Raw genomic sequence first — 15,430 nt, forward strand, 5'->3', positions numbered from 1 at the left:
GCAGTGCCAGGGGAGGCACAGCCTCACATGCCTATTATACCTGCCACCCCTGGTTAACGCTGAGACTCAGATCCTCAAAGGTATTAGATACCTAACTCCCACTGAAATTTGAACATCTGGGCTTAAGTGCTTTTGAAAATCCCATCATTAGCTTGGAGAGGAACTGTAGCAGGATGGTTACCCCACTCCTGCAGAGGGGTTTAAAACAGCCCTGGCAGAGGGCTGGGGCAAAGGGAAAAGCTACTGGGCTGATTGGGGAAGTAGCCACAGCTGGGTCATGCCCCAATCAGGCCCCAGCTGGGAGCCTGTATAAGAAGACTGGGAGCCAGGCACTCAGAAGAGTTTCTCTCTGAGTGCAGAGAGAGATAGGCCTGGCTGTAGCAAGCTAGAGATAGCATACCTGAGTAGAGCAGGGCTAGGGACAGGCTGGGGAGCTCCAGCCCGGATAGCCCCAAGCTGTGGCCTAGCGGAAGGCCAAGGGGTACTGGGGGTTGCAGAGGGCAGCCCGGAGCAAGGCCAAAGCAGCAGGTCCAAACCCTCCTTGCCAGTGATGAGTGGCCTATACTGCAGTCTGCCTCAGGGAGTAGGGGCTAGTTGGTGACTGGCAGTGGCCTAGTGCTGAGGCAAGGTGGGGATAGTGAGTGGGGATTCACCTGGGAGGGGAGACCTAGTGTGTGGGTACTGCCAGGGAGCAGCACCCAGAGCAAGGGGCACTGGGGTCCTGGGAGGGACACGGGAGCCTGAGGAAGAGGACAGGCGGATCACTGGCCTGCAGAGGGCGCTCCAGAGGCTGGAGAGCTAATTCCCTGGACAACCAGCAGGAGGTGCTGCGGGGTGAGTCCGGACATCTTAGAGGAACCCAGAGGTGAAAGTCTGTGAACCTGTGATGGGGTGTACTGCTGCTGGAGGCCTTGCGGTCCTACCACCGGGGCCAATCAGAGGGGGGGGCCAGGAGGGCCATTTGGCCTGGGCCTCAAGCTCAAAGGGGGCCTCAAATTTAGACACGGGTTAATTTTTTGGCATTTGATAAATTTTGCAACTTGTTTTTATGCACATCCCTATCGGACCAAAATGTGACACACTCTCTCAGCTTAGAGCTGCAAGTTTAAGCAAATACGAGATTTGATTTGGTAAAAGACATAATTTTTTGGTTAACGGATATAGATTTTGTCATATTCAAGAGTTAAAATGTTCATAAATATTAATAAAAATACATCTGTTCTGCTGGCACATGATTAGACCATGTGTTGTCATTTTATATTTTTATTATGGCTTGGGGCCTCAAAAGCTGGAAGGCCCAGGCCTCTCTGGACCTCTGGGAGGGCCTGCCTACCACACCCTGCCCCAGAAAGGGAGCTCAGGACCTGAGCAGGAAGCAGAAGGTTGTGAGACTCTGTAGGTGAGGAGGCCTGAGAGAGATGGTGCTCAAGCAGGAAATAAACAGAGGACTCTGAGGTAAGGGTGACGTGGAAGGGGCTATATGGGAAGTGGCCCAGGAAATAGCAATAGCAGTAATAATTACGGGAAGCAACATGTGGCTGCTATTTATAGGGTCTCTGCGTGGGGTCCGGGAGTAGTGGGAGAGCCTGAGTCTCCCCACTGGCAGGGCGGCCTATCACCTGAAAAGGGGATAAGGCTTGTTTAGAGGCCCAAGTGAAGGGCAGGACTTAGAGTCTCTGGGGAGAAACCCCTAGGGGCACTGCTCTACACCAGAGCAGGGATGGATTTAAAACTCGCCCAGAAGGGGCTGAGAACTGAGCCCAGAGACCGGGCTGCAGACATTGCCAGCGGCACAAGGATAGGCCCTCTTGGACCTTTTACCCCAGAAGGCGTTTGTTTGTTCGTGTGACTGTGTGTGACTTGGCCAGAGGGCTGAGCCACTGGAGAAGCTGATCGGGGGCACTGTGAAAAGAGAGTGCAGGTTTGTACTGTGAAAGTGAAATGAATTATATTAAAGAAATAGAATGAATTAAAGAATGCTGTATGTACCTTTAAGTAGAAATGAGAAATGCTGCAAGCCAGGGGGGCAAGAAAGCAGACATTAACTGCTTAACTTGCCACTTAAGGGCAATTGGTGAAGCATTAGTCTTAGATCGATAAGAGTTAACAAGGAAGCAGGATATGCATATTATGCTCCATGCATATTTTACAATTTTGCTCTCTCTGTCCCTTTGTTTAGTTCGCACCCTTTTATCTGTATAAATGAGACTGTTTGAATCTTGCATGGAGGCTCACATTATCTGAATGTATTAGTAGAGCGCTGTGCTAATAAAACAGAGTGGTCTGACAAACTATGAGTCTTGAGTCTAACTTTGACAATTTGGAGGTTCCACCGAGATGGCAACCGTCTTCACTGGGGCTGTGTGATTCCTGACCGTTTTTGTAGGACGACCATGGTAGCCAGCACCTGGGCATTTGGCCGGAGCGGTCCTCCTCCTGAACGGAAGGGTGCACGATCACAGTGAGGTCTACGCCATCGAACCTGTTGGTTCCCACTCTGTTCTGGTAGGGATCCCGGGATCTGACATCAGGAATCTGGTCAGGTAATTATTTCTGTGTTTTGTCCGGACTGAGGACAGTTCTGTCTCTGTGTCTATCCGTCCTCCTGTGGAGTGTTTGAGTCTGGGTGCCATCTCCGTCCGGGGATCGGCCGACCAAGGGGTTCCTGTCCCCGCGGTCTGAGTGAGTGAAATCTGCACAATCGCAGCCGCACCGCACCTTGGGTAAAACCCTTGGTGTGATAGCAAGGGCGATTGAGTCAGTAGCCTGTGGGCTCCTTTTGTGTGTTGCACCGGGCATCGCTCTGACGAACCCGAATTTCCTTCTTGTGTGATTGATGTGTGTAAAGTCCTCCTGTATTGGTAACCAGACGTCTAAGTCGGGACAGTTCCCTAAAGGAACGCCGGCTCAATTTTAGGAAGGGTCCGGACTCCTGTAAATTTCTGGAAAAATGGTCTAGGCTAACTCAGGGAGATCCCAAAACTCAGTGGCCACTGTTAAAACCTTGGAACAAGGACCGAGTGGACATTTAAAAAAAAAAAAAAAACTCGGTCAGCCTAAAACTAAATTGGCTAAAGGAGAGGTTAATTGTTTCATGCAGTGGTGGGAAGAGGCAAATCGTAGGTGGACAAAATCAAAACTCACCCCTCTCAAATATTCAAATAATAAATTAAAAGCTTTATTAAAAGCCTCCTCTCCCACCACCAGACTGAGCGCTCCCCTTCACCCTGTTCTCTGACGACAAAAAAAAAAAAAAACAACCCCGGATCGATCCCAACTCCCTTCATACTCCCCTCTCGTTGTAAAAAGGATAAAATGCCCCTTGTTCTGTTCCCCTTCATTGTCTGCCTCAGAAACTGATTCTTTAGTGTTCCATTACCAATTCAGCAAGGAGGGTGGGCTCCTCAACTAGCCCCCACCCTTCCTGGGCCTTTCCTTAAGCATTTCTTTCAAAATTGTGAAATGACCACAATATCACTCACAAAAATGGTTCATTGGAAAAAGCAGGATTGGGCCCAGACAAGCAGGCAAGCAACAGATAAAGAAACTAAAAAAAAAAAAACAGGTTGGAAGCCCTAAGGGCATAGTGTCAGGAGTAAGTGCAAGTATGAACCCCTGGAACAATACTTAAAATGGTGAAATCTGAGTTGATAAAGGTATCATTTTGGGAAATAAACAAGTGATTTAAGGAAAGAGAGTGAAAAGTTAACTCTACAGAGACTGGAGAGAATTAAACAGTTAAACTTTGTGAAAATGTTAAAAGAATTCTTGGTTTCTTTGCAGCCATTCTAAAGGAAAAATGGGCCCTTTTCCAGAGGAATGTCTGTAAATTAATCCAGGTAAAGAGACTACCTAATTAAAATCATTTGACTATGGACAATTGAGTCAAATTTGCTAAAAGAACATGGGGGGGGGTTCTATTGGAACTTAACTGCCCCAAATGTATAAAGGTAATGTACAGCTATGTAAAAACAAAGCAGTGTAAGAGGGATGTTAAGGGAGAGAAAATGTGTATGTATCTGTCTGTCTGTGGGAATATGTGAGGTTCCAATTGGTTTTGTTTTGTTTATAATGCCACTAAAAATCCATTTGACTCTTTAATTCAAAGCTGCAAAACTGACAGACCTTTTTGCCAGACACAGGTAATCAGTGTTGGTTGACTTTGAGATTTGGTATTTAACCCTTAAGGGGTAACTTGATTCTTTACAAAATTTAAATGTTTTCAAATAAAGATCAAGTCATGACTGCAGCAGGACAGTCAAAATCAGAAAAATAGGGAGAGATTCTGGATTCTGTTTGTTTTTGTAACAAAATAGCAAATGAAAGCTGTAGGAAAAGAATAAAATCAGTAGCCCTCTGAAGCAACAGCAGGGGTGAGGTGCACAAAACAAAAAGAAGAAATGTTAGAAACACTGAGCCTTAAAATGGCTCTGTGTAATCAGACTGTCACTTTGATAAGGGTAAATAAAACTCTGTAAGAACAAAAGAGACAGTTACACTTATGTAAAAATGAATATGGCTAATGTTTTAAAAGTTAAAGTATAGAAGGAATGTGCAGACATGTGCAGTGTATATTATAGAGGGGGTAAAAGAAATGCAAACGAAACATGCTACTTAATTAAAATCCTATTAGGGCTCCAAAGGAGCCACAATAGGCTGTGTTCTTTTTCAGATCTGTGTGTGTTTTGGAAGCAAGAGTTAAAAGTAATCAAAACTCTGGTAAAAGTTAATTGTGTTCCTTTTAAGACAGAGTCTCTGAGCTCTGCTAATGGTTTTGAATCCAAAAGCCAAGCCTGTGTGGATGCAAATTATCTAACTGATAAAGGAAGTGAGAGAACTGCCAGCACAAAGAAGTTGCAGATAAAGAACATACCTGGTCAGCAAACAAATTGTCTAAATAAAAGGCACGGTATAACAAGATACCTTTAATTAAAATAAATGTAATGTTACTACGTATCCCTGTAACAATGTATAGTGTGTGTGATTTTTGAAGAAAAAAATCCTTTATGGTAATGATGCTTTTCAGCTGTTACCTGTGAACAAACTTAAAGCTTAATACAGCAGGAAAGACATTGTAACCTTGGTCTGCTGTAAAGGGAAAACTGAGGTACACCACCTCATGGATTTAATGACTGAACAGTGGGATAATTTCCCCATAACTCTTAAAAGATAGAAGCCATTAAAACCTGGCCTGCCTATAGAACAAAAACACAGGAAAATATGGAGGTAATTCCTCTTGTTTTGCCTGCAATCAGCAAGGGTATTTGTAAAAGAAAGGAATATTTTAAGCAATAATGAATGCCACCCCAAAAGGGGTAGAAAAAATATTATTTTTGTCTTTCAGGAAAAGCTAATATCAGCTACAGGACAACCTAATAAGAAACAAATAAAAGTGGGTATGCTTATCCATGCCTGTTGCTCCAAAGCCCTGTAGTAAAGACATCTCACTAGGATCCTGTATGTGGGATAAAATGAATGAGACCAAAGTACTGTATAATGAGCTATGTGTATGTGTTAATTCTTGGGGGGGGAAGTGTTTTAAAAGAATGGAAGTGTTAGCAACCTTCCAATAGACAAATGTAAATGTAATGTAAGTACTGTGTTTACAAAAGATAAAAAGGTAATATAGTTCCTAAAACAAACAAAAGGGCAATGTGGGAAACCAAACCATTCATATTATACATGCAAATGGCAGCATGTTAAGAATTGCCACTGCAGAAAGACATAACAGCTTACCATTGGTATAATGTATTTTCTGAATGGTCTCCCACAACTACTGGCGTACTAATGTTACTAACCCTAATTGGTTTTGATTATAAATTGTATGTGTTTAATTGTAACATTTTAAATGTGCTGTTGGATAAAACAAATGTATGCAAAGCTAGAGCCACAGGCCCAAATCACCTCCCAGTATTTTCTATTACGTGGACTAAATAAGAAGTGACACTGGCGATTAATAATCTTGGTGTCAAAAGGGGGATATGTAGGAGCAGGATCGTATAATGTCCCATAGGAATTAATGTATGATTTGATTTCATCCCTGTCAGCCACCCTTTTTGAATAGCAGAAAGGAATGACAGACCAGAACAATCCTTATGACTGATTATGGTCACCCTTTTGTTTTAGAATAAGTTATAATGTCTACTATGGTTTCCTATATGTATTACAAAGTAGGCCTCTAGTTAAATATACATTTCTTTGTTTGAAGGTTTAGTAAGTAAGAAACAGGATTCTCTATTGTGTCTATGTTAAGTAGATTAGAGGAACATTGAAGGCCTGGGTCTCAATGTAAATTGTCTTGGTTATTGATTGTAAAACTTAGCAAGGTTTAATTTGCAATGCCTTTTTTGCTCCATATAAAATACTACTGTTTGTATTCTCAATCTGTGTGAATAAGGAATGTATGCATCAGGAAAAGATAAGGTGTGAAGGCCATTGTTATAGCCAGAGTCAAGGAAGAAGTAAAGAGACTTAAAGGACATCAAAAAAATCATCAGGTACTGCTTACTATCCAGATGGCTGTTAAACTGTCTGGCATCACAGCGTGCATGGCATCACAGCGTGCATACATGCTTCACAGTGTAAGAAGGCACCCCCCAGCAAACCAATCACCTCAAGACCACGCAGAGTCAATTTTGACTCCAGAAAAAGACGTAGAGGAACAGCCTGCAATACCTTACCTTAATAGGCCATCATTGGGTTTGTGGAACCAAAGCTTATACTGTGTTACCAGCTAACTGGTCAGGTATCTGTTATCCCGCCAGACTCTTCCCACAATTCCGAGTGCTAGGGTCCTTCCCACGAGAACGCCTCCGTAATTTCAGGCGAAGAAGAAGGGACTTATCAGATGCCCAATGGTATGTAAATAACATAAGCCCCTTGACCTGGGAAGAGGCCATTGGCGGTTCCCTTATCCCACTTGGGGGAGTAATACACCATGCAAAAAGGCTCCTAAGGTTACAAGCAGTAGTTGAAATAATGGCAAATGAAACCGGAGAGAGTTTAAAGACCCTGGCCAAAGAAACAGGGGTGATCCGACAGATGGCCCTCCAAAACCGTCAGGCATTGGACATAGTGCTGGTGGCCAAAGGAGGGACCTGTGCTCTCATTGGAAAGAATGTTGTGTGTTCATACCTGACGACACCAATGAGGTAATAGATCGTGCTAGTCACTTAGAACAAATTGCATATCTTCCCCATGAAGAGCCAAGTTCTTTATGGAAGTGGCTAAGTAACCTATTCAATTTCTCTGGCACAGGAAACTGGTTGTTTCAGGGAGCCCTGACTATCCTGTTTGGAATCCTAATGATTTTTGTATGTTTTCAGTTAATCTCCTGTTGTATCCAGAATTGTGTAAGGTATGCCACCCAGGTGACTACCCCAAAACAGAGTGCTAATATGATGATGATAAATATCACTGATGAACGAAGAGATAAAGAACTATTAATATGTGGAACCCAGTAATTGTTGGTCTTTGCGTAAGCTTGACCAAAAGGAGGGATTGTGAAAGTGAAATGAATTATATTAAAGAAATAGAATGAATTAAAGAATGCTGTATGTACCTTTAAGTAGAAATGAGAGATGCTGCAAGCCAGGGGGGCAGGAAAGCAGACATTAACTGCTTAACTTGCCACTTAAGGGCAATTGGTGAAACATTAGTCTTAGATCGATAAGAGTTAACAAGGAAGCAGGATATGCATATTATGCTCCATGCATATTTTACAATTTTGCTCTCTCTGTCCCTTTGTTTAGTTCGCACCCTTTTATCTGTATAAATAAGACTGTTTGTTTGAATCTTGCATGGAGGCTCACATTATCTGAATGTATTAGCAGAGCGCTGTGCTAATAAAACAGAGTGGTCTGACAAACTATGAGTCCTGAGTCTAACTTTGACAGTACCCACCCAACAGGAGGGGCTCATGAGAGGTGAGTGTGCACCATCGTAGGCCCCCACTACCATTTTTGAGACATCCAGTATTCTGCTGATTGTTCTCTTCAGTGCTCTAGAACAAGTGCTAACTTTGCTTTCCCATTTGTCTTGGTGTTCCTTTCCTTCATGGAAGTGTAATCTTGAGTTATGAGGGACTCACCAATGGAGGAACCCAATGACTGAAAATAGTCAAAATGGTGTGAATGCTTAGCCAAACGGTCTCTTTCAGAGATGAAGTTAAAAGTGACACATCCTCAAGAAAGTTAAAATATTCTTAAATATGCCCTTAATCATAATCTTCAATGTCACTTTGTGACCCTAAGTGACATTTGACATTGTTCAAACACAGGTTGAATCAATGCTCTTTTGATAGTGTTTTCTTTGAGGGTCTCTTGAGACCCTGAAAGAAATGCAGTGAACTCTCTCAACCAGGCAGTGTCATTTTATTTCCTCAGAATCAGCACTGTAAACTAGGCACTTGCTTTGGGCCCAAATTTGTGGTGAGGGGGGGGTTTCCAAAATCATTGGCCAGTGTCTTTTTTTTTTTTTTTTTTTTTTTTTTTCTTCCTCCTGAGATTGTGACCCTAGTCCTGGCCTGGCAGGGGCTGCCTAGAGCGCAGTGATGGGTTAATCTGGCCCTGTATAATGTTAATGCTGCTACCAGAACCTGCCTGGGCACTGATAACCATTTAAAATGGTTACAAACAAAATCAAGTAGCCTCTCCTCGCTGATGATATTTGGGATGCAGCGGCTTAGTGCTGCTCTCCACGATGATGAATAGTATCAGTCTTGTAGCCTGCTGTGTGTGGCATTCTCTGACTGATTTTCAACATGATCTGATCTCATCTAGACTGGTGCTTTGCTCCCTGCTCTGCTGGAAGCAGTCATGCTGGTATGCTCTGTGCTTGTTCTGAGCATTAGAGCCCTGCAAATCTGCGGATATCTGGGGATGGATGCGGATCCAAATTTTATATCCATGCAGGGCTCTACTGACAGCGGCGGCACCAGCACTCCAAGCGCGGGCCTGGGGCGGTAAGCCTCAGGGGGCGGCCTCCCGGTTCCTGCGAGGGCGGCAGTTGGGCAGCCTTCGGCGGCATGCCTTTGGGAGGTCTGCCAGTCCCGCGGATTTGGTGGCAATTCGGCGGCGGGTACACTGAAGCTGCGGGACCGGGGACCTCCCTCAGGCATGCTGCCGAAGGCTGCCTGCCTGCCATGCTTGGGGCGGCAAAAAAGCTAGAGCCGCCCCTGTCTACCGAGCATACTCTGCTACACTACTGATTTGCAACCATGTCTCCTACATGTAGTGTGGGTGCATATATTCTGTGTACCTTCTGGTAATGCCACACTGTGCCCTGCCATTTTCTAGCCAGGTCCACTTGCCTGCCAGAGCCCTCACAACTACTGGAGTTGTTTCACTACTGCCTCCTGCAATGGAGAAAGGAACATTCCACTATTTTATTCAGTGGATACTCAATACCACTGGACAATAACTGCTAAGAAACACTGCTCATTCATCTCATGCCAGGTGCTGCCTGCTATAAAAATATTGATGATCACCTTACTGTGCTAGAAACCTACTATTTGCTCTGATTCTACAGACACTACACTGCAGGTGCTCTCATTCCCTGCCAGTCACATTTTGCCCTGGTGCATTTTCCCAAATCAGGATATTGGCCACATTAGATGAGCCCCCCCCCCGAATCTGAATCTTGTACAGCAGGTCAGAGGCTGGTTTTAGGAGAACACATTTACTTTATTTCTGATTTCCTCTTGCTGGGGAAAAAACACATCGCTAGTGGCACTGCCTGTCTTAGTAGCTGCTTCTAGTCTGTGTGAGCAAGAAAGTATCTTTGTGAGGCAACAGAAATTATGGTGCTGTAGAGCTTCGTGTAAGATGTGTCATAACTAGGGTTACCATTCGTCTGGATTTACCCAGACATGTCCTCCTTTTTGTGCTAAAAATAGCGTCCGGGGGGAATTTGTAAAGCACTCACAATGTCCGGGATTTCCCCCCTCCCCCGGCAGAGCAGAGTGAGCGGCTGGGAGGGCTGCAGGAAAGTCCCGGGCTGGACTCTGGAGCAGCTGTAGAGGAGCCGGATCCGCCCTGCATTCTGAGCAAGTGTATCAGCACAAAGTGCAGCCCTCCCCTTTTGCAACTGGGAGCGGTTTCTGCCATGCAGCGTAGCAAAACGGGAGCGAGAGCACTTTGTGCTGATACAAGGGCAGCTCTCCCCTGCAGCCCGGTCCGGCAGCACTGTGCAGGGCCAGGGACCGGGTTTTGTTGTGCTGGGGAGCTTAGCCACGTGTCCGGCTCACACAGAGCCCAACACCCTGTTCTGAGCAGCAGGGTAAGGGGGCCAGGGGGCAGGAAGGTTCTGGAGGGGGCAGTCAAGAAACGGGGGGGGGGCTTTTTGGGGGGAGTGGAGAAAGTTTTGGGCAGTCAGGGTACAGGTAGGGGGTAGGGTCCTGGGGGGCAGTTGGGGGGGGGTCTTAGGAGGGGGCAGTTAGGGGACAAGGAACAGGGAGTCTTAGGTAGGGGGTGGGGTTCTGGAGGGCAGTTAGGAGCAGGGGTCCCAGGAGGGGGCAGTCAGGGGACAAGGAGCGGGGGTGTGGGGGACTGGGAGTTCTGGGGGGGAGCTGTCAGGGGGCAGGAGTGGGGAGAGGGATCGGAGCAGTCAGGGGACAGGGAGCAGAGGGGTTTAGATGGGTTGGGAGTTCTGGGGGGGGGCTGTCAGGGGGTGGGGAGTGGTTGGATGCGGCGTGGGAGTCCCAGGGGTCTGTCTGGGGGTGGGGGTGTGGATAAGGGTTGGGGCAGTCAGGGGACAAGAGGCAGGGAGGCTTAGATAGGGAGTGGAGTCCTGGGGGGCAGTTAGGGGCAGGGGTCCCAGGAGGGGGCAGTCAGGGGACAAGGAACGGGGGGAGGGTTGGGGGTTCTGGGGGGGCGGGAAGTGGGAGGGGCAGGGGCGGGGCTAGGGCGGGGCTCCTCCCGTCCTCTTTTTTGCTTGCTGAAATATGGTAACCCTAGTCATAACTTCTTACATTCCCTGCTTGCAGCCACTTCTTTATAGCAAAGATCATTGGAATCCAAATACCAGCCTGTTTTCTCATGCATTTTAAGAGAATAACATTTTTAAAACATCAGAAATTTGTTACTCTTGCATGTTTCAACTTTATTCATTTACAGAAATGTCCTTTCAAACCCCCCCCATTTACCTGATGTGTTCTTGATGCACCTCCCACCAAAAGCACTTTGCTCTGTTAATGATATTTTGTTTGTATCCCCCGCTGTGATGGTGTGTGCACCCCACACATGTAATGAAAGGGTTAACTGAAGCTGGAGTGCTCAGTTAAGACACCTGGTCGCACCTGGAGGGTGGGCCAGGCCTAATTATTCAGGAACTCCATGGGGGTGGAACTGGTGGTAGTACAAAGAGAGGAAGCCCAGAGTACTGAGAGGCTACAGGGAGGGAGTTTTGTAGTCCTTGCATCCCTTTGCTCAGGGCTCTCAATCATCTTTGTCCCCTTCCCAGGAGCTGGTACAGGACCTACCCAGAGAGGGGAAGAATGGTGCAGTTCCCCTTTGGGACCTGAGACTGGGAGGGAGCCCATGGAAAGACTTGGCCCTGGGATTCTCTTCTCAGTAGAGGAGTCTGATAGGAGACCAGGAGAGGAGTGGGGCAAGCTCTGGTGGTGAGGTACCCTGAAAAAAGGGCAGGATTAGGGTTTCCCAGGAGATAGCACTGGGAGGTGCTCAGCAGAGGATCAGCGCAAGGAGAACTTAAGAGGCATGAAAGGTATCACCAGGTGGGTGGAGGTTCATTTCAGTTTACACTCATGGCTGGGGAATTATTGCCGGGGGAGAGCCCTGTGAGTCCTGGCCCTGGAAGAAGAGTGAACAGGCCAGCTAACAGACTATGGTAGGTAGCAGCAATGGAGCAGACCTTGGATGTTGGTTTTAGGGTCTCTAGATAGAAACCCAGTGTCGTGGGAGGACCTGGGCTCTTGTACCAGTCCCTGGGAAGGTGGTGTGAAGGCCCTTGGGAAGGAGCTATGGATGAATGACAGCACAGAGAGGGATGTGAGAATCACAGGCCTCAGTTGGGGCTGAAGACCTTTTGTGACAACATTGGGCTATTTGTTGGATTTTCTGTTACCCCAGAAGGGGTGGACTTAAATGTGACCTGGCCAAATCTCAGTAGAGGACAGGCCACCATGGCACTGGAATGACTGTTGGCAGAGGGTGCTAGACAGGAAAGCTGCTATGCCATGTCCACCCACAAAGGGGTGTCCGCTATGAGGAGGGAGGGTGTGTAGAAGAGTTTACTTCTTGTGTATTTTGGGGGTATCATCTTGTCACTTTCCTTTGCTCTACCAAGAGCTTCATGACCAGAACTTGATCAATATCTACATTTAAATGAAAGGCTTTGTGTATTGTGTGTGCCAATGTTGTTTAAATACTTGGTTCTGCTGTCCTTGCCATTGGAAGTACGGTGTATGGGAGTGGAGTGTGATAGGAATATGTATTTGAGGCTGATCAGAAAATAAGTATTTTCTACAGAATATTGAAAGAAAATTACACTTAAAAATCATAGAATCCTTATTTTTTCATTGAAACAAACTAATATTTTAAATTTGATTTGAACGGAAAGTTTCATTTTCATTTGAACCAGAATGAAAATAAAATTCAATAGAGGGGGTGGTTTTGTTTTTTTAACCGTTTCTCTTGTACTTCCCCGGTGTTTTCCTCCCATATGCAGAGGGGGTAAAAAAAAAAAAAAAAAAAGCCAAAAACATGAAACACAAAAACCAAAAACACAATTGAAACAGAACTTTTTAAAATTTTGAACTGAATTAAATGAATATTTTTATTTTTGTTGCATTTAGGCCGAAGAGCGAAGTCTATCCCATCGATCACTGAAAAAGCTTTCTGGTGAAAAATTAAACCAGCTCTAATTATCTTATCAGTAAAGACATGCCTGACCTGGGCATTCAGATCCAAGTCAGGGTGCTTGGTGTATGGTTCTGGTTTGGCCCAGTATAAAGATGGGAACAAGCCATAAAATCTGTACTCCTACCCAGATCTGAATTGTGACATAGTCCCTTTAAATTTGGGGTTTCTTTGGCTCTAGGATCTTGTTTTGATGTAAAGAGATGCCCCAAATTAACCTTGAACTGTAACCCTTTTGACTAAAATTCTGTTTTTAAAATATGAATGCATTGCTATACATTTACTTGAAAAATAAAGTCTGTGTACATAGCACCATCTATCAATAGACATTTGTATTGCAGGTAGCACATAAAATTACAGCATTTTAGTTTCCTGTGAAGTTGGATATGTGAAAAAACCAACGTTAACATTAGTTTGCCTGAAGTCTAATTATCTTGGGGTATTTTGGAAATCAGGAGGAGAGCAGAAGCAGAAAGACATGCTATGGCCAAAACAAACAAATCAACAAGATGGCTACGAAGAAACTCTAACCAGAACTAAGCAAGAGATTTTCTGCTCTGACAGATATATTAGTCCCTTGAAGTCAAACTAAATTTCTCACGAACAGCTATATTCGTCAATAAAGTTGAAATTCATGAACCTCAGTTTTTAACAGCACTAGGAAATGTTTTGTAACTTAGCCTATGAAATGTGAGGCTCTTTGGCAGGAGAGAAATTGGCTCTATTTCTCTCAAACTTCAAAAGTTTGGTTAGAAGACAGTGGCTTAAGGGCTTCCTAATGAGAAGTGAAGCTTTTACATCTAGTTCGCTGATTTGAATCCAGGCTGGTCGTGGCTGTATGTAGCTAACAATGGAGAGCTTTGTCATGTGCTAGCGGTCTCGGTTCAGTTTTGTTTAGCTAAGTGTCCACATAATAAAAAGTCACACTGTGATTGGTATGCAATTGCAGCCTCATTGGCACATGACTGGAGAAGACTAGGAGTAGAAATATGCTTTTCTCTAGCTAAGGAGTCAATCCACTTTCTCAGGTGAGGAAACATGCATTGCATCTGCTTGCTTACTGCTCTCTGGAAAAAACATTTTCATCTCCAGTGATGTCCATCTAGCACCTCTTGCAAGTGCTTATGGTTGGGACAGTTCATCACAACCCCCGACACCTGCCCCTGCAGTGTGCCAGGCCACAGCCCCTTTTATTGAGGTTCTGACTGTCCTTCTTCCCTCACCTATTCTTCTCTGACAATATTAGATATGCTCTATGCCCCATGAAGCTGCAAGACTTGCTCATCAACCTCCTCTTGGCACTGGCCAAAATGGCTGTCCTTCCATGGCCAGGAAGCTAAGTCAGATATCTGAGTGTGAGGCTTCATTCAGGCATGCTTCCATCCAAGTTCCTCTGGGCATTGTCCCCTCTCCCCTGGGATTCCCTTTTGGAACTGTGGATGACATCAATAATCTCTACTTGGCGTCCCCTCCTGGCTCCCTTGTTTTGACCCGGTTCCTCTTTTTGCATTCTTTGTCTTCTGTGACTAGTTAAATTCTAATTTTTATGGTCCCACACTCATCTGAGGAGATGGCCTTTTGTTTTAGTCAGCTTCACCTGCAATCTCAGGATTTAGATAGGTTAGCAACTTTCATGGGGATAAATGTTCTTCCTTTCCCTTCACACCTCTATACTTCCTAGTTTCCACAGGAAGTAGAAGCAAAATAATTGAAATGCTGGATGAAAGATTCTCTTTGATGTGTTTTTTCAGCTTGACTTCACTTCTAGACATGTGGTACCAATAAATACACCAAAATATCCTAATATTTGGAAGCTTTTTTCTAACCAAACTTCTGAGCCTCTAAAACACAGCCCCTCCTTAACACTAACAGTTTGAAAGCCCTTGGCATAGCAAAGTACTGGATGTTACACATTATAACTCTTTAGCTTTGTGTTGTTATTTGAGTAGAGCTAGTGTATGAAAAATGTCCATCAAAGTTTGTTACGACCCTGAAGTTTAAATCATGTTCAGAGGCTCTCAAAACTAGCTCAAAGTTAAATTGCTGAGCTTTGGGAGAACCTAGGCCACTTTTTAGTTGCAGGCAGAAACTGTGTGAAATCATTTTGTTTGGCTTGGATTCAAAACCAGGCCCAAACTGATAATTAGCTTGAGTTTTGTAGTTCTTTAAAACTTAGTGGGGGTGAGCACACATGTGAACCAAAACAAAATGAACTGAAACCCCAACCCATGATGATAGACAAAATAATGGATCACATGAACCACTACAAATTGAATCAATAGATTAACACATAATCAGAGTTGTTTAAATGAACAATATTAATATTGTCATCTGTCTTCCTGCATAGAAGAGGAAAACATCATTTTCAATGTACAACACAGATGGCAATAACTACAACAAAAGTCATTGCTGTTCTAATCATTGTACAACTTTTGGGTGGGAATTTCCAGAGCACTCAGCATTGGTCTACCTCTGATCTTATTGAAATCAATGGCACTTTTACCATTAGTTTCAATGGAAGCAGAGTTAGGCCTGCATTCACTTGAATGGGA

The sequence above is a fragment of the Chrysemys picta genome, chromosome 11, assembly GCF_011386835.1.
Source record: "Chrysemys picta bellii isolate R12L10 chromosome 11, ASM1138683v2, whole genome shotgun sequence".
Taxonomy (NCBI): domain Eukaryota; kingdom Metazoa; phylum Chordata; order Testudines; family Emydidae; genus Chrysemys; species Chrysemys picta.